The sequence below is a fragment of the Rattus norvegicus genome, chromosome 6, assembly GCF_036323735.1.
Source record: "Rattus norvegicus strain BN/NHsdMcwi chromosome 6, GRCr8, whole genome shotgun sequence".
Lineage (NCBI taxonomy): Eukaryota > Metazoa > Chordata > Mammalia > Rodentia > Muridae > Rattus > Rattus norvegicus.
Genome location: NC_086024.1, coordinates 9179448 through 9206975, shown reverse-complemented (window position 1 = coordinate 9206975; position 27528 = coordinate 9179448). Strand labels below are relative to the sequence as shown.

The window sequence follows — 27528 nt, the reverse complement described above, 5'->3', positions numbered from 1 at the left end:
CACACTGAGAAACTGGAATAGCTGCATCTTTAGGAATTTCAAGAGCCTCAAGGCAGAAAGATCAGCAGATTGTGAGTATCTTACCATAGCAAAGATGGCGGGAATCTCTGAGGTCCGTGCACTGTATTGTCTTGGAAACACTATATTACAGCACTCTCAGACATCCCCATTTGCATGGATAGCTCATTAAAATTTTTATTTCTATTTAAATTTGAAATGTTCAGTATGCAAGGTGCAAAACTTAAATAAAACTGAATTAATAAAGTTAGTTTCAATAATTGTTTTTATTTAACAGGAAAATTACCTGTGATCGTAATTAATGATTTACAAGTGGACGCATATTGTCCATCAATAATAGCTGTGAATTATTTTATTTCTTGTGCCATATATTATATATGTACATATATACATATATATGGCAGAATCAATTTTTAACACCTATCTTACCACACCCTCCATTTACTTAAACATTATTTCTTTATACTTAAAGCAATGGAAACAGACCAACTTCCTGAGAGGTACACAGAGGGAAAAACAATTTTATGTTTTGTTCTCTTCTTATGAAATACAGATTTTGTGCAATAGTTTTCGATTATTTTAGATCTAATTTTATTATAAAATTAATAGAGCATAGACTGTATAAAGTAGTTAATCCTTCTAAAGATAAAGTTATTTCTTAAAAATTTAGGTGGCATGTTGATTTTCTTTTTTTTTTTTTTTTTCCTTTTTTTTTTTTTATTAACTTGAGTATTTCTTATATACATTTCGAGTGTTATTCCCTTTCCCGGTTTCCGGGCAAACATCCCGCTCCCCCCTCCCCTTCCTTATGGGTGTTCCCCTCCCAACCCTCCCCCCATTGCCGCCCTCCCCCCATAGACTAGTTCACTGTGGGTTCAGTCTTAGCAGGACCCAGGGCTTCCCCTTCCACTGGTGCTCTTACTAGGATATTCATTGCTACCTATGGGGTCAGAGTCCAGGGTCAGTCCATGTATAGTCTTTAGGTAGTGGCTTAGTCCCTGGAAGCTCTGGTTGCTTGGCATTGTTGTACTTTTGGGGTCTCGAGCCCCTTCAAGCTCTTCCAGTTCTTTCTCTGATTCCTTCAATAGGGGACCTATTCTCAGTTCAGTGGTTTGCTGCTGGCATTCGCCTCTATATTTGCTGTATTCTGGCTGTGTCTCTCAGGAGCGATCTACATCCGGCTCCTGTCGGTCTGCACTTCTTTGCTTCATCCATCTTGTCTAATTGGGTGGCTGTATATGTATGGGCCACATGTGGGGCAGGCTCTGAATGGGTGTTCCTTCAGTCTCTGTTTTAATCTTTGCCTCTCCCTTCCCTGCCAAGGGTATTCTTTTTCCTCATTTAAAGAAGGAGTGAAGCATTCACATTTTGATCATCCGTCTTGAGTTTCGTTTGTTCTAGGGATCTAGGGTAATTCAAGCATTTGGGCTAATAGCCACTTATCAATGAGTGCATACCATGTATGTCTTTCTGTGATTGGGTTAGCTCACTCAGGATGATATTTTCCAGTTCCAACCATTTGCCTACGAATTTCATAAACTCGTTGTTTTTGATAGCTGAGTAATATTCCATTGTGTAGATGTACCACATTTTCTGTATCCATTCCTCTGTTGAAGGGCATCTGGGTTCTTTCCAGCTTCTGGCTATTATAAATAAGGCTGCGATGAACATAGTGGAGCACGTGTCTCTTTTATATGTTGAGGCATCTTTTGGGTATATGCCCAAGAGAGGTATAGCTGGATCATCAGGCAGTTCAATGTCCAATTTTCTGAGGAACCTCCAGACTGATTTCCAGAATGGTTTTACCAGTCTGCAATCCCACCAACAATGGAGGAGTGTTCCTCTTTCTCCACATCCTCGCCAGCATCTGCTGTCACCTGAGTTTTTGATCTTAGCCAATCGCACTGGTGTGAGGTGAAATCTCAGGGTTGTTTTGATTTGCATTTCCCTTATGACTAAAGATGTTGAACATTTCTTTAGGTGTTTCTCAGCCATTCGGCATTCCTCAGCTGTGAATTCTTTGTTTAGCTCTGAACCCCATTTTTTAATAGGGTTATTTGTTTCCCTGCGGTCTAACTTCTTGAGTTCTTTGTATATTTTGGAAATAAGGCCTCTATCTGTTGTAGGATTGGTAAAGATCTTTTCCCAATCTGTTGGTTGCCGTTTTGTCTTAACCACAGTGTCCTTTGCCTTACAGAAGCTTTGCAGTTTTATGAGATCCCATTTGTCGATTCTTGATCTTAGAGCATAAGCCATTGGTGTTTTGTTCAGGAAATTTTTTCCAGTGCCCATGTGTTCCAGATGCTTCCCTAGTTTTTCTTCTATTAGTTTGAGTGTGTCTGGTTTGATGTGGAGGTCCTTGATCCACTTGGACTTAAGCTTTGTACAGGGTGATAAGGATGGATCGATCTGCATTCTTCTACATGTTGCCCTCCAGTTGAACCAGCACCATTTGCTGAAAATACTATCTTTTTTCCATTGGATGGTTTTGGCTCCTTTGTCAAAAATCAAGTGACCATAGGTGTGTGGGTTCATTTCTGGGTCTTCAATTCTATTCCATTGGTCTATCTGTCTGTCTCTGTACCAATACCATGCAGTTTTTATCACTATTGCTCTGTAATACTGCTTGAGTTCAGGGATAGTGATTCCCCCTGAAGTCCTTTTATTGTTGAGGATAGCTTTAGCTATCCTGGGTTTTTTGTTATTCCAGATGAATTTGCAAATTGTTCTGTCTAACTCTTTGAAGAATTGGATTGGTATTTTGATGGGGATTGCATTGAATCTGTAGATTGCTTTTGGTAAAATGGCCATTTTTACCATATTAATCCTGCCAATCCATGAGCATGGGAGATCTTTCCATCTTCTGAGGTCTTCTTCAATTTCTTTCCTCAGTGTCTTGAAGTTCTTATTGTACAGATCTTTTACTTGCTTGGTTAAAGTCACACCGAGGTACTTTATATTATTTGGGTCTATTATGAAGGGTGTCGTTTCCCTAATTTCTTTCTCGGCTTGTTTCTCTTTTGTATAGAGGAAGGCAACTGATTTATTTGAGTTAATTTTATACCCAGCCACTTTGCTGAAGTTGTTTATCAGCTTTAGTAGTTCTCTGGTGGAACTTTTGGGATCACTTAAATATACTATCATGTCATCTGCAAATAGTGATATTTTGACCTCTTCTTTTCCGATCTGTATCCCTTTGATCTCCTTTTGTTGTCTGATTGCTCTGGCTAGAACTTCAAGAACTATATTGAATAAGTAGGGAGAGAGTGGGCAGCCTTGTCTAGTCCCTGATTTTAGTGGGATTGCTTCAAGTTTCTCTCCATTTAGTTTAATGTTAGCAACTGGTTTGCTGTATATGGCTTTTACTATGTTTAGGTATGGGCCTTGAATTCCTATTCTTTCCAGGACTTTTATCATGAAGGGGTGTTGAATTTTGTCAAATGCTTTCTCAGCATCTAATGAAATGATCATGTGGTTCTGTTCTTTCAGTTTGTTTATATAATGGATCACGTTGATGGTTTTCCGTATATTAAACCATCCCTGCATGCCTGGGATGAAGCCTACTTGATCATGGTGGATGATTGTTTTGATGTGCTCTTGAATTCGGTTTGCCAGAATTTTATTGAGTATTTTTGCGTCGATATTCATAAGGGAAATTGGTCTGAAGTTCTCTTTCTTTGTTGTGTCTTTGTGTGGTTTAGGTATAAGAGTAATTGTGGTTTCATAGAAGGAATTCGGTAGGGCTCCATCTGTTTCAATTTTGTGGAATAGTTTGGATAATATTGGTATGAGGTCTTCTATGAAGGTTTGATAGAATTCTGCACTAAACCCGTCTGGACCTGGGCTCTTTTTGGTTGGGAGACCTTTAATGACTGCTTCTATTTCCTTAGGAGTTATGGGGTTGTTTAACTGGTTTATCTGTTCCTGATTTAACTTCGATACCTGGTATCTGTCTAGGAAATTGTCCATTTCCTGAAGATTTTCAAATTTTGTTGAATATAGGTTTTTATAGTAAGATCTGATGATTTTTTGAATTTCCTCCGAATCTGTAGTTATGTCTCCCTTTTCATTTCTGATTTTGTTAATTTGGACACACTCTCTGTGTCCTCTCGTTAGTCTGGCTAAGGGTTTATCTATCTTGTTGATTTTCTCAAAGAACCAACTTTTGGTTCTGTTGATTCTTTCTATGGTCCTTTTTGTTTCTACTTGGTTGATTTCAGCTCTGAGTTTGATTATTTCCTGCCTTCTACTCCTCCTGGGTGTATTTGCTTCTTTTTGTTCTAGAGCTTTTAGGTGTGCTGTCAAGCTGCTGACATATGCTCTTTCCTGTTTCTTTCTGCAGGCACTCAGCGCTATGAGTTTTCCTCTTAGCACAGCTTTCATTGTGTCCCATAAGTTTGAGTATGTTGTATCTTCATTTTCATTAAATTCTAAAAAGTTTTTAATTTCTTTCTTTATTTCTTCCTTGACCAGGTTATCATTGAGTAGAGCATTGTTCAATTTCCACGTATATGTGGGCATTCTTCCCTTATTGTTATTGAAGACCAGTTTTAGGCCGTGGTGGTCCGATAGCACGCATGGGATTATTTCTATCTTTCTGTACCTGTTGAGGCCCGTTTTTTGACCAAGTATATGGTCAATTTTGGAGAAAGTACCATGAGGAGCTGAGAAGAAGGTATATCCTTTTGCTTTAGGATAGAATGTTCTATAAATATCCGTTAAGTCCATTTGGCTCATGACTTCTCTTAGTCTGTCTACATCACTGTTTAATTTCTGTTTCCATGATCTGTCCATTGATGAGAGTGGGGTGTTGAAATCTCCCACTATTATTGTGTGAGGTGCAATGTGTGTTTTGAGCTTTAGTAAGGTTTCTTTTACATATGTAGGTGCCCTTGTATTTGGGGCATAGATATTTAGGATTGAGAGTTCATCTTGGTTGATTTTTCCATTGATGAATATGAAGTGTCCTTCCTTATCTTTTTTGATGACTTTTAGTTGGAAATTGATTTTATTTGATATTAGAATGGCTACTCCAGCTTGCTTCTTCTGACCATTTGCTTGGAAAGTTGTTTTCCAGCCTTTCACTCTGAGGTAGTGTCTGTCTTTGTCTCTGAGGTGTGTTTCCTGTAGGCAGCAGAATGCAGGGTCCTCATTGCGTATCCAGTTTGTTAATCTATGTCTTTTTATTGGGGAGTTGAGGCCATTGATATTGAGAGATATTAAGGAATAGTGATTATTGCTTCCCGTTATTTTCATATTTGATGTGAGGTTATGTTTGTGTGCTTTCATTCTCTTTGTTTTGTTGCCAAGACGATTAGTTTCTTGCTTCTTCTAGGGTATAGCTTGCCTCCTTATGTTGGGCTTTACCATTTATTATCCTTTGTAGTGCTGGATTTGTAGAAAGATATTGTGTAAATTTGGTTTTGTCATGGAATATCTTGGTTTCTCCATCAATGTTAATTGAGAGTTTTGCTGGATACAGTAATCTGGGCTGGCATTTGTGTTCTCTTAGGGTCTGTATAACATCAGTCCAGGATCTTCTGGCCTTCATAGTTTCTGGCGAGAAGTCTGGTGTGATTCTGATAGGTCTCCCTTTATATGTTACTTGACCTTTTTCCCTTACTGCTTTTAATATTCTTTCTTTATTTTGTGCGTTTGGTGTTTTGACAATTATGTGACGGGAGGTGTTTCTTTTCTGGTCCAATCTATTTGGAGTTCTGTAGGCTTCCTGTATGTCTATGGGTATCTCTTTTTTTAGGTTAGGGAAGTTTTCTTCTATGATTTTGTTGAAGATATTTACTGGTCCTTTGAGCTGGGAGTCTTCACTCTCTTCTATACCTATTATCCTTAGGTTTGATCTTCTCATTGAGTCCTGGATTTCCTGTATGTTTTGGACCAGTAGCTTTTTCCGCTTTACATTATCTTTGACAGTTGAGTCAATGATTTCTATGGAATCTTCTGCTCCTGAGATTCTCTCTTCCATCTCTTGTCTTCTGTTGGTGAAGCTTGTATCTACAGCTCCTTGTCTCTTCTTTTGGTTTTCTATATCCAGGGTTGTTTCCATGTGTTCTTTCTTGATTGCTTCTATTTCCATTTTTAATTCCTTCAACTGTTTGATTGTGTTTTCCTGGAATTCTTTCAGGGATTTTTGCGATTCCTCTCTGTAGGCTTTTACTTGTTTATTAATGTTTTCCTGTGCTTCCCTAAGTGTGTTCAGGTCTTTCCTGAAGTCCTCCAGCATCATGATCAAATATGATTTTGAAACTAGATCTTGCTTTTCTGGTGTGTTTGGATATTCCATGTTTGTTTTGGTGGGAGAATTGGGCTCCGATGATGGCATGTAGTCTTGGTTTCTGTTGCTTGGGTTCCTGTGCTTGCCTCTCGCCATCAGATTATCTCTAGTGTTACTTTGTTCTGCTATTTCTGACAGTGGCTAGACTGTCCTATAAGCCTGTGTGTCAGGAGTGCTGTAGATCTGTTTTCCTCTCTTTCAGTCAGTTATGGGGACAGAGTGTTCTGCTTTCGGGCGTGTAGTTTTTCCTCTCTACAGGTCTTCAGCTGTTCCTGTGGGCCTGTGTCTTGAGTTCACCAGGCAGCTTTCTTGCAGCAGAAAATTTGGTCTTACCTGTGGTCCCGAGGCTCAGGTTTGCTCGTGGGGTGCTGTCCAGGGGCTCTCTGCAGCGGCAGCAACCAGGAAGACCTGTGCCGCCCCTTCCGGGAGCTTCAGTGCACCAGGGTTCCAGATGGTCTTTGGCTTTTTCCTCTGGCGTCCGAGATGTGTGTGCAGGGAGCAGTCTCTTCTGGTTTCCCAGGCCTGTCTGCCTCTCTGAAGGTTTAGCTCTCCCTCCCACGGGATTTGGGTGCAGAGAACTGTTTATCCGGTCTGTTTCCTTCAGGGTCCGGTGGTGTCTCCGGCAGGGGTCCTGCCGCTCCTGGGCCCTCCCCCACGGGAGCCCAGAGGCCTTATACAGTTTCCTCTTGGGCCAGGGATGTGGGCAGGGGTGAGCAGTGTTGGTGGTCTCTTCTGCTCTGCAGCCTCAGGAGTGCCCACCTGACCAGGCGGTTGGGTCTCTCTCTCACCGGGTCTGGGAGCAGAGAGCTGCTGCGGGCCGGGATCCGCGGGTGTGGGACTTCCCTGATTTTCTTATAACAAGTTATCTTAAAATGAAATAAAATTCTGATAACACCTTGGTTTTCATGGAATTTGGCTGCATGGACCTTCAAGCAGAGAAAGTAAGGGTTGATTAAGTCACGATGCCACTGCTGTACGTTCACTAACCTATAGCTGACATGTTTGTAATTTGACATATATTTTCACATACAAAAATTTCAGTGTCAGCTAAAATAGTATATACTAGCTATAGAACTAAAAGTTTGCCCTGTAATTATCGGTTATTAAGTGGGGTGTTCACTACAAAGGTACATAAAGGGGTTGAGGGAGTGTTTCAGTCACCAAAGTGTTCATTGTGCCAGACAGAGAGCCTGTGTTCTGAGAACTCACAAACATGCATAAGTACATAGGAAAATCCAAATGAGCTCCCTGCAACACCAGCTAACTCTAATCCCAGCCCTGGGGGAGGGAGCATCAACAGGACAGTCTATGCAGGATGGAGCTTGCTGGACAGTTTAGACAAATTAGAACATGCTTGGTCCCATATTGATAAAGAAGATGGAAAGTTCCGTAAGAATGTTACCAAAATTAACCTCTGGTATATGCATGGATACATGCACATATATGAATATATGCACACATAATGTATGTGTATCTATACACATAGATGTATACAATGGAATTTCAAAGCTTATTAATGATGTATTGTTTTTGCAACATGCACAATTCAAATATGAGAAATACTTTTGAATATATCACTTTTATGGAGAAAAGAAGACATGTCCGCACATCAAAAACGTGCATATATAGTGGGAAATGACTATGATATTGCGCAGAATAGTTGGGTGACTCCTGATGTAAATGATGCATCTTCATGTCAGGAAAGTTCAGACCATGAAGGCTGTGCCCTGCAGGCATGAGAAGCCATGTGCCCCGTGGACACTGCTAATATTTCATTTCAGATTCCTTTCCAGCCACAACTGTGAGATAATGAAATTTTTTTCGAAGTATGAAGATTTTGCTACCTTTTCCTTTTAAAATGAGAAACCTTAGTAAACTAATGTACCATTTTCCACAAGATAACTCGTATCAAGATTTTCACAATAACATTAGGCATAGTTTCCTGCTTGCTCTTAGGAAGCTTGCCTGACACTCATCTTCTATGATATGATTGCATTTACATGCACTTTTAATTGAAGAACTACTAATAAAACTTCAAGTACAGGAAAAATATATTAAATGAAGATATTCTCATATGATTTGACAAACATTTTTCCCATAGAAAATTTTAATATTATCTTTAGTTTTTCTGTTCTCATTTCACAAAGAAGAATAAAAGTAATTTTAAAATTTAAAACCTTACTTTCTACACAAACTGTTCAACTAATGGGCTTTTGTTTCGAAAATAAAAAAAGCTAAAGGATTTAAAAGAATTCCTGATCTCATGTCTGCCCATGGTTTCATTATGTCTACCAGCAGTAATTATCAATTATCAGACCTTTGAAATTGCATGTGAGAATTCATAAATGCAAATGTCATCATCTCATAAGTTTCTTTCTCTCAATCATTGGAAGCATAGTACATTTTAATGCGTATTCTGTATACTTATTCAATGTACAATGTCTTCTAGGATAGTTTCTATGCTAAGAAATCACTTGCATGCTCTTTCTTCCCCTGCTAAATTAATGTGGGGAGTCTTCCCAGAGCAGATTCTGAGGACTGTTGGCTTAAGAAGGCATGTCTGTGAATGTGCCTGCTTGAGTTTTCAGGCATAAAGCCCTGCAGGATGCTTATGGTTAGGGCTCGAGTTGAGTTAGCATTGCATGTGCAGGACGACTGCTTTCACAGGTGACATGCCCCTTTTATTGTAGTTTTAGAGACAGGACTTTGCTACGTTGAGGTTAGAGGTGTGCACTTCTCCCATTATAACCTGTACTTTGAATGGCCCCCGATTCTCATGATAACACAGGGCTTAGGTTTTCTTGCTAGTTGTTTGGGTTTCAGGGTTGATCCTTTGACACAGGAAGATATTCTATTTCATTGTGATCAACCTCAGAGGCTTTGTTGCACTTTCCTTTAAATACTTTCTTGTCTGACATTTCAGATATAATCCGTTTACCAGCGTCAGCAACATTCACAGTGGGAAATGTGGAGACAGTAAATATCATAATGATTCTTCTACTGACATATACTGCAATTTTTCAAATCGTAAATCAATTTTGTAGGTGAAATCAAACTGTTAGATATGATTACTAGTTACAAAAAGATGAAGGACCCACTTTTTAATTGGATTAATTTTAGCACAAATAATATTTTCCTATTCGCATGGGCATTAGGTAGCATACGGCTCAGGGGCATTAGTAGGAAAAAGAATTTTCTAATAGGAATTAACATTTATTCAGACTTTATTTTGTGGAAAGAGATCATACCAGGTGCTCAGCATATACTGTCTTCTGTGATCTCCACCCTAAGCCTATGGGAAATACCGTTATCGTGAATTTACACAGGAGAGGTATAATCTGCAGTGCTCCATGGGAATGTGTTTCAGAACCACCTCTTTCCTGAGAAGCACACATCTGCTCCCTTCAGAGAGCCTGCATTCTCTTTGATGACGTGAATTCAGAGAACATCTTCCACTTTGATTCGAAAGAAAAGGAAGTAACAGAACAAGGCTATGTTTTAGGCAAAGCAAAGCTGATTCAAGCCTGTCCTGCTGGGTTTCCTTCTTACTTCTTTCTTCTCCACCCCCAGCCCTAAATCAAAACCATCTGCTTTGTAGCAGCAGGCATCTGTGTTTCAGGGGCTCATTCCTCAGTTACCAATTACAGCTTTTTCTTCAATCATCTACTAAAAGTGAGACCTGCCACCTGCTCTAGGTGGCAGCTCACTGTCACGGCACTTTGTCCAGCCTATGTTAGGCTCTGGATTTGATGCATACGACCGAGAATTTAAAAAAAAGAAAATAAATAAACTACCACCACCACAACAAAAACTTTGGAGCAGTCATGGTGGGGCATGCTTGTAATTCTAGCCCCAAGCAGGCTGAAGCAGGAAGATTGTGAGTTGGGAGGCTGGTCTCATACTGGCTTTGGTAATATCCCCAGTGATAAGCAAAATACAACGTATTTAATAAGAGACTCAAAAAAAAAAGATAAGAAACGCAATTGAGAACATTGTAATTAAAAGCACACACTGCTTACTATAAATAACAAGAAACCACTCTGAAGGGAACCCCTTTGATTGTAACAGTATTCATATTTCTTTCTGTATTTAGGTGTTAGTAGGGCTTAAATAATACCTAATGTTAGACAACTTTATTATCTTTAGAAAAGACAATAGTAATCATTCATCAACTTGAGTTGCAAATTAGAATTAAAAATATTTTACAACCACAGTAATGATAGCCTTCATGTTTGTAAACCCTTGCTTTGTAATGTAGACATGGAAACTTAAACTTCATTATTCTGGTTGTAAATCTCATTTCTTCATATCCTTTAAGCCTATTACTTAACAAAAAGTGAAGTCAAACTTGTTTACCTATTGTATGAGCCTCCATATGCTAGAATTATAGACACACGTGACCACACCCACTTTCCATTTTGTATGTTTATCTAGTCATTGATGGAAGTTGTCATGGCTATTTGCTTGTCAAATGCAGGCATGTGTGCCAAAACCTTAATTCATCTCACATCATAGTCAGTCTATATTGAAGAAGATAAGTTACTCTGAAAATATGCTTAATTTTTTTTATAAATCAAACATAACAATCGACATTGAAGTTACCTTAGAGTGTTCCTGAAATGCCAGTGGATTAACTATTTTATACTGTCAGCCTCAGAATCAGATTGTAGTGTTTTGTTACATCTCATTCGTTCCCCACCATTTCTTTTCTTTCTATTGTATAATGAATATGAAGGTATAAAGCATAGATATCTAACTGTAGAGTTTGTAGGACTCTTTGTGACTGGATAGACATACTACTGGGTTTACTGCTATGAACAGATGCCATGACCAAGGCAAGTCTTATAAATAACAACATTTAATTGGAGCTGGCTTACTACAGGTTCGGAGGTTCATCCATTATTATCAAGGCAGGAACATGGCAGCATCCAGGCAGGCATGGTGCAGGAAGAGCTGAGAGTTCTACATTTTCATCAGAAGGAAGCCAGGGAAAGACAGGCAGCTAGGAGGAGGGTCTCCAAGCCCACCCCCACAGTGACACACTTCCTCCAAGAAGGCCATACCTATTAACAGTGCCACTCCCTGGGCCAACCATATGCAAACCATCACAGTTAGTCTCAGATATTCTAATATCACTAACTATTCCAGCATTTTCTGTATTTGAAGATCATTAGAGTGAACTCTTTAAGGTCAACTTATCCAGATCTATTCAAATAACTTAAGAACAACATGATATAGCATGTCTCCCTATGGATGGATGATCAATATATTGGATAAGGATCTTAAAAGTATTATTGGCTTTAAGAACTCTGTAAACAATCAAGCCAGACTTAGGATTTTTCTATAATGTAGTTCCCCTGTGAATAGGCTGGCACAATTCAGGAAAAGGTTATTTTTAGCAGATATTTTAAAAGGACAATATCTCTGTCAAGGTCGATCTCCTCACACATTATTAGAAGTGTGATACAGAAAGCAGTTAGGGATAGAGGTATATAGCCCAAAGAGGACCATCTTTCAAATGAGAGGCTCATGACTTATTTAAGTATGATTCTATTAAGCTCTTAAAACTAGTGATCTAGTCTTAATGTTAATGTAAATCCTTAAGCGCATGTTCCAAAAGTTTGTGTTTTTTTTTTACCACAACTTATATGTATTTGAAAGGAACATATTTAACTTTATTTAAAACATTCAATATGTAAATATATCAACAATAATATATCAAATAATAATACATAAATACAATTTTTGATTTTGTTGTCAGTTTAATATAAATTTGATAAAAACAAAATGAAACATCACAGGAAATTAAATATAACCAAAGAAGTAAATCCTTTCACTGTGAAGTATGACTGTGCTCCCTTAGAGCCATGTCTAAATACTTTACTTTTTCTCAATAAAACAACTTTATTTGATAATTCAATAACTTTCAGTTTCAAAGGCACCTATTTGGACTGAAATATAAATAAACATTACATACCAAATTGCAAATTCTGAAGGTATTTATTTTTTAGATTCTGTTGCAGTGAATCATTTCTAGATCAATCCTGAATCTAACAAAGGAAAAGCGGATGGTAGTCTGATTGTGCATTCATACCACTCAAACCTAGAGTATACCATACTTCTTTTATTTTTCAACCATGCTTCTACCTAAGCTATTGTTCATGTCACATTTCCTTAATCTTTCAAGCAAGATAGAAATTGGAGGGGCCTTTAGAGATTTAAAACTTTCTTCTAGTTGTAAATGTAACTTTTTTGGCCTGGTATAATTGTCATCTTGGAGACTTGCTGACAAATAAGCTCACCCCTTTCCAGTTATTTCTGATCCCTGGTTTGCTGGTTCAACTCAACTCTTCTGGCTCTAAATCTTCTCTAAGCTGAGTGATTCAATTTGGCTTCTCTCAGCTTCTCACTGAATTGTTCTGCTTAACCTCAAACGAACTCTGCAGTTCTTTTAATCTGGCTCCTTCTTATTCTCTGGCTTCAACTATCTCTGCTGACCTACATTCAACTCCACTGCACTGTACTCTCATCTGACTCAGCTCCCAGCACACTGAGGAACTGAACTCCTTTTTGTCTGTACTGCTCTTATGTACCGATTCTCCCAAGAATTTGGGCTATATCTGACCCATTTTGTTTAATATTTCTCTGACTGTTTACTTTGCCTGCCCCTGAATTGTTTGGAATTAAAGATGGGCACTAAGGTCATGTCAGAATTTCAGCAGTATCACACAGACCTAGAAGTTCTTTGGATGTGATCAGAGCAGTCATATCTGGATTAAAATTCTTCTACACTAATATTATTACCTTGCCTTTACAAAAAAATTGGAGATTTTAGTTTGGCAACAGTGAAGTCATGCTGGAGTGGCTCTCAGCAGGTTGAAGAATTAGCATACTGGCTCTGTGCTGTGGATGGCCCCAGAAGTAATCTGAATGCAGGATAACAATCTGTTCAGCTTCCAGTCTGATGTCTACTCCTATGGCATTGTGCTGTATGAGCTGATGACTGGTGAGCTTCCCTACTCCCTCATCAACAACTGAGACCAGATCGTCTTCATGGTGGGCTATGGGTATGCTTCCTCATATCTTAGCAGGCTCTACAAGAACTGCCCCAAGGCAATGAAGAGGTTGGCGGCTGACTGTGTGAAGAAAGTCAAAGAGACAGGCCTTTGTTTCCCCAGAGCCTGTCTTCCACTGAGCTGCTTCAGCACTATCTGCTGAAAATCAACAGGAGAGCCTCTGAGCCTTCCTTGCATCAGGCAGCTCTCACTCCAAGGCTACCAGTCTTCTAGCTGAAGTTGTAGCTGTTCTTAGGCCACCAGGGGACCAAGAAGAGTCAGCAAGCACTACTTTCTGTTATTTTCTGGGCAGAAGACATGTTTCCAGAAAAGCTGCTGTTCAGGACCTAGACTACTCACAGGGCCTTAACTTCATATTGCCTTCTTTTCTACACTTCCTCTCCCAGGAGTGGAAGCTGTCCACCGAGCCAGCCTGCTCTGCTCCAGAGGTACACAAGTCAGCTGAGGATTTTTTAGGACAAATGGCCTTGGAGAGAAGGCAGGGGACTCTGGCTACTGCAGGGACATGTAATTGGGAACTTGGCTCCTTGAGCCTATCTATATGTCGCAGGGCACAGACAGTGGTGTGGTGCCAGTTTTGTGTATGGACTCCTGACCACCTGGGAGAGCTTGCTTTGGTACTACAGAACTTCACTTTGTGGACACACTTTCCTCTTACTGAGTCTAAGGTGTGTACGGAGGATGGCTTTCCAAGCACGGTGCTCCACCTCCTGGCGGCCTCCCACAGCTTCTTCCAGGAGCTGCCCCTATTGGGTGGGCGTCAGCCCAGCCCTATATAGTCACATCCTTGTCTGTAAGAAAGCCAGCAATACAGGTTTTCTTAAAGATTTGGGGTTTTAATTTTGTTTTTATTGAGCCTGATTAAATACAGTTATCGGATGGTTCCTCAATTATGTTATTTTAATAAAATAAAATAAATTTAAAAAGTCTAAATACTTTATATTATCCATCCACTTGCCTAGCAATTGTAAAATCTATCATGGATTCAATGCAATATAAGTGGGAAAATATTAGGGAGTTACTTTCATAGAGTAAAAGGCTTAAACCCAATTCATATTTCAGCGCAAAAATGAAGTGTCCACTTATTAAATATTTAGTATTTTAGACTATCATCTCTCTATTTGCAGTGATTCAGAAAATGGCTTACTCTTCGGTGGCTATTAAAATTCCTGAAATATAATCTGATTTTGTTTTTCTCCACCTTCAGGTTCCAGAAAAAATAAGAATTTAAATTTTAATCTAGAAGACACAAACTATTTCTATCAGTAGGCAGTTAGAACATCCTTGGGTCAGGGAAGAGAAGACAGTTTACAATGATATACACATGTCTCCCGGAACCAGACCAAGGTCACTGCCATGTTTCACCTCAGTTGCCAAACACCTGTCAGACAGCAGTGATTGAGGGAACCTCCTCCATGAGATGAATCTAAATGGCTCTGTGAAGGAGGAACAATACACTATCTTTTCTCTTCAACACAGAAAACATGAAAATGTATTTGTCAAATTCCTATGTAAAAATACAGTATTTGAGGTATTCATTTGTATTATTCATTTAGTCAGCCAATTTGATTTCTTCACTGAACCTGCCATAATATTCCTCTCCCATGAACACTGGGTAATGCATATTCATTATGAGGGAAATGTATGCTTCACATAGTTCCATTATTCGATTAAGGTCAAAATATTCTAAAGCAGTCCTCTCAGATCAGTTGTTGGCCTCAGAGCCTAAGATCCACCTAATTCTATTTATTCTTTATGCTAAACATCTTTTTGGAATAGCCCTTATTCAATCTAGCATTGAGACCACTATTTCCTTCAAAAACTTTTGACAGTTTGTCTTTAAAAGAGTCCCACACATGGTTTTTTCTATTACCTTACATAGATGAAGACAGACATTTCTTGAATATTTTGAAACTTGAGAGTGAACCAAAGTATGTGTATGCTGAGTGCTCCTGTCTTTTAAAGAGTCAGCACCTGGTACTTCAAAGACCATTCATATCACTAATAAGCATTTTACACTCAGAAAACTTGTTATAATATAAACAGCCACAGTAAGTAGCATTATTAGCAGAAACCTTTGGCTGAGTTCCATATACATATATTCAATTTTTTTGAATACCTCTTAAAATAATTTTCTGTTGCTTGACATAACACAGAAATTAAGCAGCAAAATAAGGAGGCTAGGACTTTAACAGTAACTTTCTAACCTTGAAAGCAGGCAGAGAAACTATGTATCTAGGTAAGAGGTTCAGGAATCTTAAAAGAATAATAGAGTTTGAAAAGGTTTTCATGGGTAGTGATCACACTTAAAACCTTGCCTGCAGACAAACGATATGTGTTACTGTTTTAAGTGTGTCTATGTGTGTTCATGTGTGTGTAGATGAGGATGTGTGTATTCATGTGGGGTCCAGAGGTCAACATCTGGTGTCTTCCTTCTTCTCTCTTCATTTTATATCTTTAGGTCTCTCACTGAGCCTAAAGCTCAACTGGATTGTGGAGGTTGATGTGGTTATGCAGGTGAAGGCAGACATGATAAAATGAGGCCTGTCATTGGACGAGAAGGAATGGAGTTGGGAACAAAGTTTTAGAAGGAAAGGGAGAAGCAGAAAGGAGGGAGAAACAACATGGAGGCAGAATAAACGATCCTTGCCATGCATCTCTACATAGATAAAGGTTGTTATGAATATTTCTTAAGGGATGGATTTCTAGAATTCAGTTTATCTTATCTAGGTGAGTGGTTTATATCCTTATCAATTGGTTGTGAGTTTATTATGTGGATGTATTGTGGATTGAGAATTTAACATGTAAATCTGATTGTTGAGTTGCAGAGTCAAGATTACACCAGTAGCTCGGAGTTTATACTTTAACTACCTGAGGGCTGTGGCTGGGAGTGTGGAGAGAGTCTGTGGCAGGGAGCCGCCATAGATCAGCCCAATGCTAGACTTCTAGAACCCTTATTCTACCTGGGAGCTGGAACCAGAGAGTTTGCAGCCAAAAGAGAACTGCCGGGAGAGATACCAACCAGAGATGAATTATGGTAGTTCCAAATGGCCCTCCAATGCCAGAACTGACTCTAGGGACCAGCATTGTGTCACGCTGCAATGGCTCACTGACCACCTGGGCCTGAGAGTACTTGGGGGCAGCGTGCAACTGCTGAGTTAAAAGTACTCCGCAGTGGTCTTCCTGGTTGCTGCCACTGCAGAGAGCCCCTGGGCAGCACCCCGCGAGCGAACCTGAGCCTCGGGACCACAGGTAAGACCAAATTTTCTGCTGCAAGAAAGCTGCATGGTGAGCTTGGGACACACAGAAGCAGAATTTCTCTAGGACCGGGCACGTTCTGTGTTTACCGGAAGTCCCACACCCTCGGATCCCGGCCCGCAGCAGCTCTCTGCTCCCAGACCCCGTGAGAGAGAGACCCAACCGCCTGGTCAGGTGGGCACTCCTGAGGCTGCAGAGCGGAAGAGACCACCAACTCTGCTCACCCCTGCCCACATCCCTGGCCCAAGAGGAAACTGTATAAGGCCTCTGGGCTCCCGTGGGGGAGGGCCCAGGAGCGGCAGGACACCTGCCTGAGACACTGCCGGAACCTGAAAGAAACAGACCGGATAAACAGTTCTCTGCACCCAAATCCCGTGGGAGGGAGAGCTAAACCTTCAGAGAGGCAGACAAACCTGGGAAACCAGAAGAGACTGCTCCCTGCACACACATCTCGGACGCCAGAGGAAAAAGCCAAAGACCATCTGGAACCCTGGTGCACTGAAGCTCCCGGAAGGGGCGGCACAGGTCTTCCTGGTTGCTGCCGCTGCAGAGAGCCCGTGGGCAGCACCCCACGAGCGAACTTGAGCCTCAGGACCACAGGTAAGACCAAATTTTCTGCTGCAAGAAAGCTGCCTGGTGAACTCAAGACACAGGCCCACAGGAACAGCTGAAGACCTGTAGAGAGGAAAAACTACACGCCCGAAAGCAGAACACACTGTCCCCATAACTGACTGAAAGAGAGGAAAACAGGTCTACAGCACTCCTGACACACAGGCTTATAGGACAGTCTAGCCACTGTCAGAAATAGCAGAACAAAGTAACACTAGAGATAATCTGATGGCGAGAGGCAAGAGCAGGAACACAAGCAACAGAAACCAAGACTACATGCCATCATCGGAGCCCAATTCTCCCATCAAAACAAACATGGAATATCCAAACACACCAGAAAAGCAAGATCTAGTTTCAAAATCATATTTGATCATGATGCTGGAGGACTTCAAGAAAGACATGAACACACTTAGGGAAACACAGGAAAACATTAATAAACAAGTAGAAGCCTACAGAGAGGAATCGCAAAAATCCCTGAAAGAATTCCAGGAAAACACAATCAAACAGTTGAAGGAATTAAAAATGCAAATAGAAGCAATCAAGAAAGAACACATGGAAACAACCCTGGATATAGAAAACCAAAAGAAGAGACAAGGAGCTGTAGATACAAGCTTCACCAACAGAATACAAGAGATGGAAGAGAGAATCTCAGGAGGAGAAGATTCCATAGAAATCATCGACTCAACTGTCAAAGATAATGTAAAGCGGAAAAAGCTACTGGTCCAAAACATACAGGAAATCCAGGACTCAATGAGAAGATCAAACCTAAGGATAATAGGTATAGAAGAGAGTGAAGACTCCCAGCTCAAAGGACCAGTAAATATCTTCAACAAAATCATAGAAGAAAACTTCCCTAACCTAAAAAAAGAGATACCCATAGACATACAGGAAGCCTACAGAACTCCAAATAGATTGGACCAGAAAAGAAACACCTCCCGTCACATAATTGTCAAAACACCAAACACACAAAATAAAGAAAGAATATTAAAAGCAGTAAGGGAAAAAGGTCAAGTAACATATAAAGGGAGACCTATCAGAATCACACCAGACTTCTCGGCAGAAACTATGAAGGCCAGAAGATCCTGGACTGATGTCATACAGACCCTAAGAGAACACAAATGCCAGCCCAGGTTACTGTATCCAGCAAAACTCTCAATTAACATTGATGGAGAAACCAAGATATTCCATGACAAAACCAAATTTACACAATATCTTTCTACAAATCCAGCACTACAAAGGATAATAAATGGTGAAGCCCAACATAAGAAGGCAAGCTATACCCTAGAAGAAGCAAGAAACTAATCGTCTTGGCAACAAAACAAAGAGAATGAAAGCACACAAACATAACCTCACATCCAAATATGAATATAAAGGGAAACAATAATCACTATTCCTTAATATCTCTCAATATCAATGGCCTCAACTCCCCAATAAAAAGACATAGATTAACAAACTGGATATGCAACGAGGACCCTGCATTCTGCTGCCTACAGGAAACACACCTCAGAGACAAAGACAGACACTACCTCAGAGTGAAAGGCTGGAAAACAACTTTCCAAGCAAATGGTCAGAAGAAGCAAGCTGGAGTAGCCATTCTAATATCAAATAAAATCAATTTCCAACTAAAAGTCATCAAAAAAGATAAGGAAGGACACTTCATACTCATCAAAGGAAAAATCCACCAAGATGAACTCTCAATCCTAAATATCTATGCCCCAAATACAACGGCACCTACATACGTAAAAGAAACCTTACTAAAGCTCAAAACACACATTGCACCTCACACAATAATAGTGGGAGATTTCAACACCCCACTCTCATCAATGGACAGATCATGGAAACAGAAATTAAACAGTGATGTAGACAGACTAAGAGAAGTCATGAGCCAAATGGACTTAACGGATATTTATAGAACATTCTATCCTAAAGCAAAAGGATATACCTTCTTCTCAGCTCCTCATGGTACTTTCTCCAAAATTGACCATATAATTGGTCAAAAAACGGGCCTCAACAGGTACAGAAAGATAGAAATAATCCCATGCGTGCTATCGGACCACCACGGCCTAAAACTGGTCTTCAATAACAATAAGGGAAGAATGCCCACATATACGTGGAAATTGAACAATGCTCTACTCAATGATAACCTGGCCAAGGAAGAAATAAAGAAAGAAATTAAAAACTTTTTAGAATTTAATGAAAATGAAGATACAACATACTCAAACTTATGGGACACAATGAAAGCTGTGCTAAGAGGAAAACTCATAGCGCTGAGTGCCTTCAGAAAGAAACAGGAAAGAGCATATGTCAGCAGCTTGACAGCACACCTAAAAGCTCTAGAACAAAAAGAAGCAAATACACCCAGGAGGAGTAGAAGGCAGGAAATAATCAAACTCAGAGCTGAAATCAACCAAGTAGAAACAAAAGGACCATAGAAAGAATCAACAGAACCAAAAGTTGGTTCTTTGAGAAAATCAACAAGATAGATAAACCCTTAGCCAGACTAACGAGAGGACACAGAGAGTGTGTCCAAATTAACAAAATCAGAAATGAAAAGGGAGACATAACTACAGATTCGGAGGAAATTCAAAAAATCATCAGATCTTACTATAAAAACCTATATTCAACAAAACTTGAAAATCTTCAGGAAATGGACAATTTCCTAGAGAGATACCAGGTATCGGTTAAATGAGGAACAGATAAACCAGTTAAACAACCCCATAACTCCTAAGGAAATAGTAGCAGTCATTAAAGGTCTCCCAACCAAAAAGAGTCCAGGTCCAGACGGGTTTAGTGCAGAATTCTATCAAACCTTCATAGAAGACCTCATACCAATATTATCCAAACTATTCCACAAAATTGAAACAGATGGAGCACTACCGAATTCCTTCTACGAAGCCACAATTACTCTTATACCTAAACCACACAAAGACACAACAAAGAAAGAGAACTTCAGACCAATTTCCCTTATGAATATCGACGCAAAAATACTCAATAAAATTCTGGCAAACCGAATTCAAGAGCACATCAAAACAATCATCCACCATGATCAAGTAGGCTTCATCCCAGGCATGCAGGGATGGTTTAATATACGGAAAACCATCAACGTGATCCATTATATAAACAAACTGAAAGAACAGAACCACATGATCATTTCATTAGATGCTGAGAAAGCATTTGACAAAATTCAACACCCCTTCATGATAAAAGTCCTGGAAAGAATAGGAATTCAAGGCCCATACCTAAACATAGTAAAAGCCATATACAGCAAGAATACAGCAACTACAGAGGCGAATGCCAGCAGCAAACCACTGAACTGAGAATAGGTCCCCTATTGAAGGAATCAGAGAAAGAACTGGAAGAGCTTGAAGGGGCTCGAGACCCCTTATGAACAACAATGTCAAGCAACCAGAGCTTCCAGGGACTAAGCCACTACCTAAAGTCTATACATGGACTGACCCTGGACTCTGACCCCATAGGTAGCAATGAATATCCTAGTAAGAGCACCAGTGGAAGGGGAAGCCCTGGGTCCTGCTAAGACTGAACCCCCAGTGAACTAGTCTATGGGGGGAGGGCGGCAATGGGGGGAGGGTTGGGAGGGGAACACCCATAAGGAAGGGGAGGGGGGAGGGGGATGTTTGCCCGGAAACCGGGAAAAGAAATAACACTCGAAATGTATATAAGAAATACTCAAGTTAATAAAAACAAAAACAAAAACAAAAAAAAAAACAAAAAAAAAGAAATGTATATAAGAAATACTCAAGTTAATAAAAAAAAAAAAGTACTCCGCAGTGCCATATGGCCTTATGGTGCTCGAGCTGGAGCAGGATGAAAGGTTCCACCTTTTAAACATATTTACCGCAACAGGATTGCTGGGCTAGCAGACAAGGGTACAACTCCTCTTGTCTCTGCCTCGCCAGCATGGGGATTACAGTCACAACTCCTACTTGGGCTTTTCACTTGAGTGCTAGGTATCTAATTCAGGCCTTTATTCGGGTTACTAAGGCATTTTACCAAGTCCTTGTTTTCTACAGCATCTGACTTGCCTTTATTCCTTAAACACAACATATTTTTTCTCTTCCTAAAGATACATTGAGTAACTAATGGCTTCTTGGATAAAATAGCATGACTTTAGATTTGCTACTCTCTGAATATTTCACCCATGGCATGAACAATACTACTCTTTCGTAAATAGAAGAAACAGCCTCTTGAAGATTTACTGTGGGACCTCAGAAAAGGCTTGTAGTATCTTGACTATCTTTGTATAAATTTTATGTGCCTCCAATAAAAGACATTAATCTAATAGAAAGCTTCATATGGTAAAATGCGAAGGACAATGATATTGATTAATAAACTTCATATTTGAGTAATAGCATCTCATCAAATACTAAAGGAGCAGACTTTGTTATCATTTTATCAGTCCATTGACACTGTCAGTCTCGTGATCAGAGATAATTTCATATTATGAGATCTTGAGAGAACACAAGTTCAGAAACCATTAAGAAATCCATGTGTAGCAGTAAACTTACTGGCGCCTGGTCTAGACTCTCCACTCACTTTATGGAGATGTCGTTGAATAGAACTCTGCATGTGTATATAAAAGTTCACATGTGATGGAACTACGTTATGTTTTAAGTCAACTTGGTCATATATTTATATTACATTTGGACACTCAAGTGTATAGAATGTATATTTAAATAAAATAGCTAGATGGACTCATCTAAAATGTCTAGCCACCTATTATTTTTGTGATTTTTTCAATAAAAAAAAATCACTACAAAATAGCTTATAGTTAGTGTATGCACCTGTTAAAGTAACGACACACACACACACACACACACACACACACACACACACACACACATTCCATGTTAAATCACAAGGTCACATGTCATAGAACCATTGTATTTATGTAACACTCCAAAATTACAATGAAATCTTACACAAAAAAGTAGAAAAAGTCTGATTTCTATCTTAAAAATGTTCTTTATAAAGCAGTGTCCAATCCAATAAATAGGAATCATACACTCTTTATAAAGACTGGGGTATAGGTGTCTATGTAAAATAATTCCAACTCATTTTGTAGAGAAACATCAATATATCTGTACAAATAATTTTATTTAACATTATACGAACTGTATAATGTGTACTATATATGCTATACAATTTCACTTGGATAGTGTGATTTTAAGTATTATACTATATATAAAATATATATTTCATACATGTGGAAAGTTCATTATAACTGTTTATAAAATATATTAAATGTTTCAGTGTGCTTAAGTCTCTATTTGTTGAATTATTCACAGTTATGGTTTAATTAATAATTTTTATGTCTATTGTGACTTTTTAGATATCCATCAAAATAAATGATGGAAAACAGTAAAACATTCTCTCAAATTCTGTATCTTTACATCCTTATTGCTTTCTATTTTTTTTATAATGTGTCTTCAGTTATGCTCTGTGCTCCTGAGGATATATTGATAATATATAGCATTAGTATCTAAAACTATATTGTACCACTTTCGTACATGTTTGACAATAAAAATTATCCTTGATTTTCATCAATTTCATGTGGTTTAAACCAATGGTTTTTATAAACAGCCTTTTCATGGATTTACATTTGATTAACATCCCCATAAGAAGACTATACACACAGTCAAAAACAGATTTAAATAATTAGTGCTTTCATTGAGGGTAATAAGTATGGACACAGATCCACAATGCAGAATCCTTGAGCTGGTTTAATTAAAGGCTCAGTGTTCACATTTCAGCCGTTCTTTCCTGTTTTCCACCTCCACACAAACATTACCATGGAAATAAGCACAGCACCCTACATCATTGGAATGTTACCATCTTCATGGCTTTCTTTATCCTATTTCTGATGACACCAATCTTTTGTAATTAAAAAGAGATTGTTCTATAAAGATTTAAAATAAAAGATCATATTTCAAATGCTATGCACTTCATGTTCTCAGGAAGATGATTTTAAAAGAGATCAACAACTATGGAAACTGAATATGTGTCACTCATTACATGGAAAGGTAACCATGGCAACTTTATGCAAAATGCAATCGCTATTTACTTTATCTATGATGATAATACGGAAGCAAGGTTTCATCTCAAATTTTAAACAGCGTGAGTGTAAAACTCTTCTGAACTGAAGTTGAGAACAAGCTTACTTTTCCATTATCTTTCTTCTCTTCATCATTCCTTAACCCTGGAAACCTGCTGTGATGTGAGCTCTCAAATTAAACCTCTCATGTTTTTACTTATAATACCAGCATATTATCATAAGTTTAAATTTGGGCAGTACCTCCTAGCATAGGTTTCCTTAAACTTTCCTAACGCTGAACAGCTTTAGGCCTGAAAAAGTTTAAACAATTATATATATACACACACACACACATATGTGTGTGTGTTATATTGTACATATGTAGAATATGTTATATAGATATGTTACATGTATTTGTATTGTGTGCTCAAATATTTATGAATAAATAATAAAATTATTTAAAAACAAGTTTTGTATGTATATAATTTTATGTTTCATGAAATCTGAATGCAAATTTGAATACTAATAAAGTCAATGTCATTTATTTTCTACACAAGGTATTAAAAGTTAGCTTTTCGCTGCTGGACACAGAGCTTTTTCTAATTTTTCTGAATTTATCAATGTTCTGATTTCATGTTCATCAATTCCAAGAAAGTTGATTTATGTAAATATGGAATGTAAAATTACAGAACTATTTTTTAGGGCAATTTCTGAAGTTGGTAAATACTCTGTTTTAATCCCAACCCAAAATTCATTGAGTGATTTTTAAAATCTCAGATCAGCAAGTGAAATGACTATTTTTAAAATCAGAGATTCACAGAACAAGCAAAGCCATTACTAATTGGATACCTCTAGACTAAAAAATGACAGGAAAATATTTAACTTTTTTTATAGCTAGCTTTTCTGCCCCTAAGAGGAAGAAATGTTATATGCATAGTAAATGTCATGCAGATTTTGTAGCATACTCTAATCTGAGCCTATATCTTTCCAGGAGCAGATACTCTCATCCTGTGGTCAGTGTACTTAATGTAAGGTGCCTATGTTGTTGTTTTGAACCAAGACTATAGTACAGTCATGTGATATGACAGAAGGAAGCGCTGCCCCCAACAAATGCCTTGGCTTCATTATGCATTTAATTTTTAATTAAATTTTGATTGGCATTTATACAGAAATGCTAAACTGTTGTCAATTTTCTCACAACCCTCAAAGTCATTTCATTTATTGTAACATATTAATTTGTTCTTTGACAATTTCATATGTGTATGGTGAATGCATCCTGATTACCGTCACACCACCCTTTCTGAGGCCCATTAACTTCCTTAATCCTTGCCCCTAAAAATCCCTTTCCCCTACTCCCGTCTTTGCAATCAGGGTGATCTGTGTGATGACAAGTTTGGAAATATCCACTATAGCCTGGTGGGCTCATCAGTGGATATAGTGACAACATCTACCATTCTCCCAGAATGTACCTAAAGCAAGAATGAAGGAACACAGCCCTATGAGCCCCTCTCAGACCATTACTGACAATATTCCATACACTCAGTTACATGCCCCATATATGTTTGAAGAGGTTATGTCTGAGGATGCCCAAAAGACAAATGCTCCAGAAGTGGGAAATAACCTCTGCAAGTGCATTATCCAGCTGGAGGCCTGCAGTATACCAAGGGCTGTGGTATAACCCTCCACAGCAAGTGCATTATCCAGCTGGAGGCCCGCAGTATACCAAGGGCTGTGGTATAACCCTCCACAGCAAGTGCATTATCCAGCTGGAGGCCCGCAGTATACCAAGGGCTGTGGTATAACCCTCCACAGTATGTACATTATCCAGCTGGAGGCCTGCAGTATACCAAGGGCTGTGGTATAACCCTCCACAGCAAGTGCATTATCCATCTGGAGGCCTGCAGTATACCAAGGGCTGTGGTATAACCCTCCACAGTATGTACATTATCCATCTGGAGGCCCACAGTATACCAAGGGCTGTGGTATAACCCTCCACAGTATGTGCATTATCCAGCTGGAGGCCTGCAGTATACCAAGGGCTGTGGTATAACCCTCCACAGCAAGTGCATTATCCATCTGGAGGCCCACAGTATACCAAGAGCTGTGGTATAACCCTCCACAGCAAGTGCATTATCCATCTGGAGGCCCGCAGTATACCAAGGGCTGTGGTATAACCCTCCACAGCAAGTGCATTATCCAGCTGGAGGCCCGCAGTATACCAAGAGCTGTAGTATAAACACTTTTCATGGCCATTCTTCTATTTTTCATTCTGAGGTGACAAATCTATTAAACAGTTTTGTCTGCACTTTGATAGGTGTCATATTTAATCTCTAAGTATTATACTAAGAATCTCATATGAAGCCTGAATATAGGTGAATCTGAAAAATGATTAAATACCTTTACAATATTCATAAATTATTTTAAGTTATTCTTATTTCTTCATATACACTGCTTTGTGAAACAAAAGTATAACTGGAACATTGTGTCCTCTCCACGTTTCTGGTGTGCTAGATTGCTTTCTCTTGTTGTGACAAAGAGCATGACCAAAACCATTCCGGAAAGGAAAGGGTTTATTTCACCTGCCAGTTTATAGCCCATTGTGACGGAAGACCAAGGTAACAACTGAGGAAGAGACCATGGAGGAACATTGTAACAAGCTCGCTCTCCGGGCTTACTAAGTTTCCATTTTCATACAACTCCGGACCACTTGATCAGAGGTAGTACATTCCACAGTGTTCTGGCTCTTCTATATCAGTCTTTAATAAAGAAAATGCCCAAAAAAATATCTGAACTCCCTTCACAATTGAGGTTCTCAATTGACTTCCCTCCTCCCAAATGACCCTGCTTGCTTCAGTAATGATAATCCCTGTCATTGTGTTTGCAGTAGTTTCAGCACCTTCTCATTCTAAAATTCTCTTCTTGGATGAGTTGCAGGTTACATTTTGAACCTTTCTATTATTTTAAACAGGTGCATTCTGGATGATTATGGGTTATGTACACAATGAATGTTAGGCTGGTCCCTAGAGTACAGGTACCGCAGACAATGCGACAACAGCTGTACAGGTAATTATAAAAGATCTGCTGACATAAGACTGTCCCCATGTCCTGCTAGAATGGTTTGTGTAAAGCTTACTATTTGGTCAGCACAAGGGGGAGGGATGTAATTAAAAATTTAAAGAGTCTATGCTTGACATAGATTAACCAAGGAAAAATATGTGAGAAATAAATTTCAGGGTTCTGGTCACAAATGCCTAACAGCCTCTCTATAAATTTAAGAAGCCACACTGTTCCCTTATTCCCATTTGTATAGAGTGAAACATTTAAAATGTTTATGGTGACATTTCTATTTTAGGAAAAAAGTATCGGAAGTTTATGACCCCTTAATAAATTCTACATTATAAACACGGATACAATGTCAATTTTAAAAGTGCGTGTGCGTGCGTGTGTATGTGTGTGTGTGTGTGTGTGTATGTGTGTGTGTGTGTGTGTGTGTGAATCAAAGCATTATTTCATGCTGTCCTTTCCAGTGAGTCAGATTTTTTACATAGGATCTTACTCTGAAGGGATCCTCTTTATAAGGTCAAACCTACCAGAAGCATGTGAAATAGCTCCTACCAGAGAATGGCACACACATAAATTACTCTGCTTTTAGAAAAGAGCCCCAGGGACTCTAGTACAGACCTCAACTTGCTGTAAGCATCTACTGTGATCACTAATGGAATTTATACAAACACATGAGTATTGGGTAGTTAAGAGCAGTGGCTGATTACGAACTAGAATTACCTGTCAGTTCACACCTGTCTATAACTGTCAACACTCTCTACTCTACCTGAAATTACTTGACATGTACTTGGTGCACACACATACTTAAAAAATTTGATGTGTTGTATCAGCATTACTTTTTAATTGTAGCAGATTTAAGATGCTTTATTGTCATCATTTCTAAGAACAAGAGACTTGTTCTTTTTCTCATAATGTTAAAAAAACTGATTGTTTTTTAATAATGGTAACCCAGAGCTGTGTTAGGGAAGGCGATAGGTCCCACAGCCCTCATCTACTGTGACCCACTGAGGACTGTGGGAGGATGATGTTAGTCTGTTACCTGAAAGGAGAACTTTCAGTGACATCATAATTTGGTTAACAAACATTAGGAGTCTCTCGGAGCTTGACCTCTCAGAACAGAAAGTGAAGAATTATGCTGAGAAAATAGCATTTTCACCAGC

At 39.0% G+C, this 27528-nt stretch overlaps 1 protein-coding gene and 1 long non-coding RNA gene across 45 annotated transcripts in view; one reads left to right on the top strand and one right to left on the bottom strand.

The window, feature by feature from the left end:
* Positions 1–27528, bottom strand: part of Nrxn1 (neurexin 1) — a 1146022-nt gene that overhangs the window by 870406 nt on the left and 248088 nt on the right. The gene's annotated exons all lie outside the window — the stretch shown is intronic.
* Positions 25861–27528, top strand: part of LOC120093189 (uncharacterized) — a 33687-nt gene continuing 32019 nt past the window's right edge. Inside the window, exons 1-2 of the long non-coding RNA XR_005486273.2 lie at positions 25861–26022; positions 26274–26368. This is a non-coding gene — a long non-coding RNA (uncharacterized LOC120093189). The remainder of the gene's footprint in view (positions 26023–26273; positions 26369–27528) is intronic.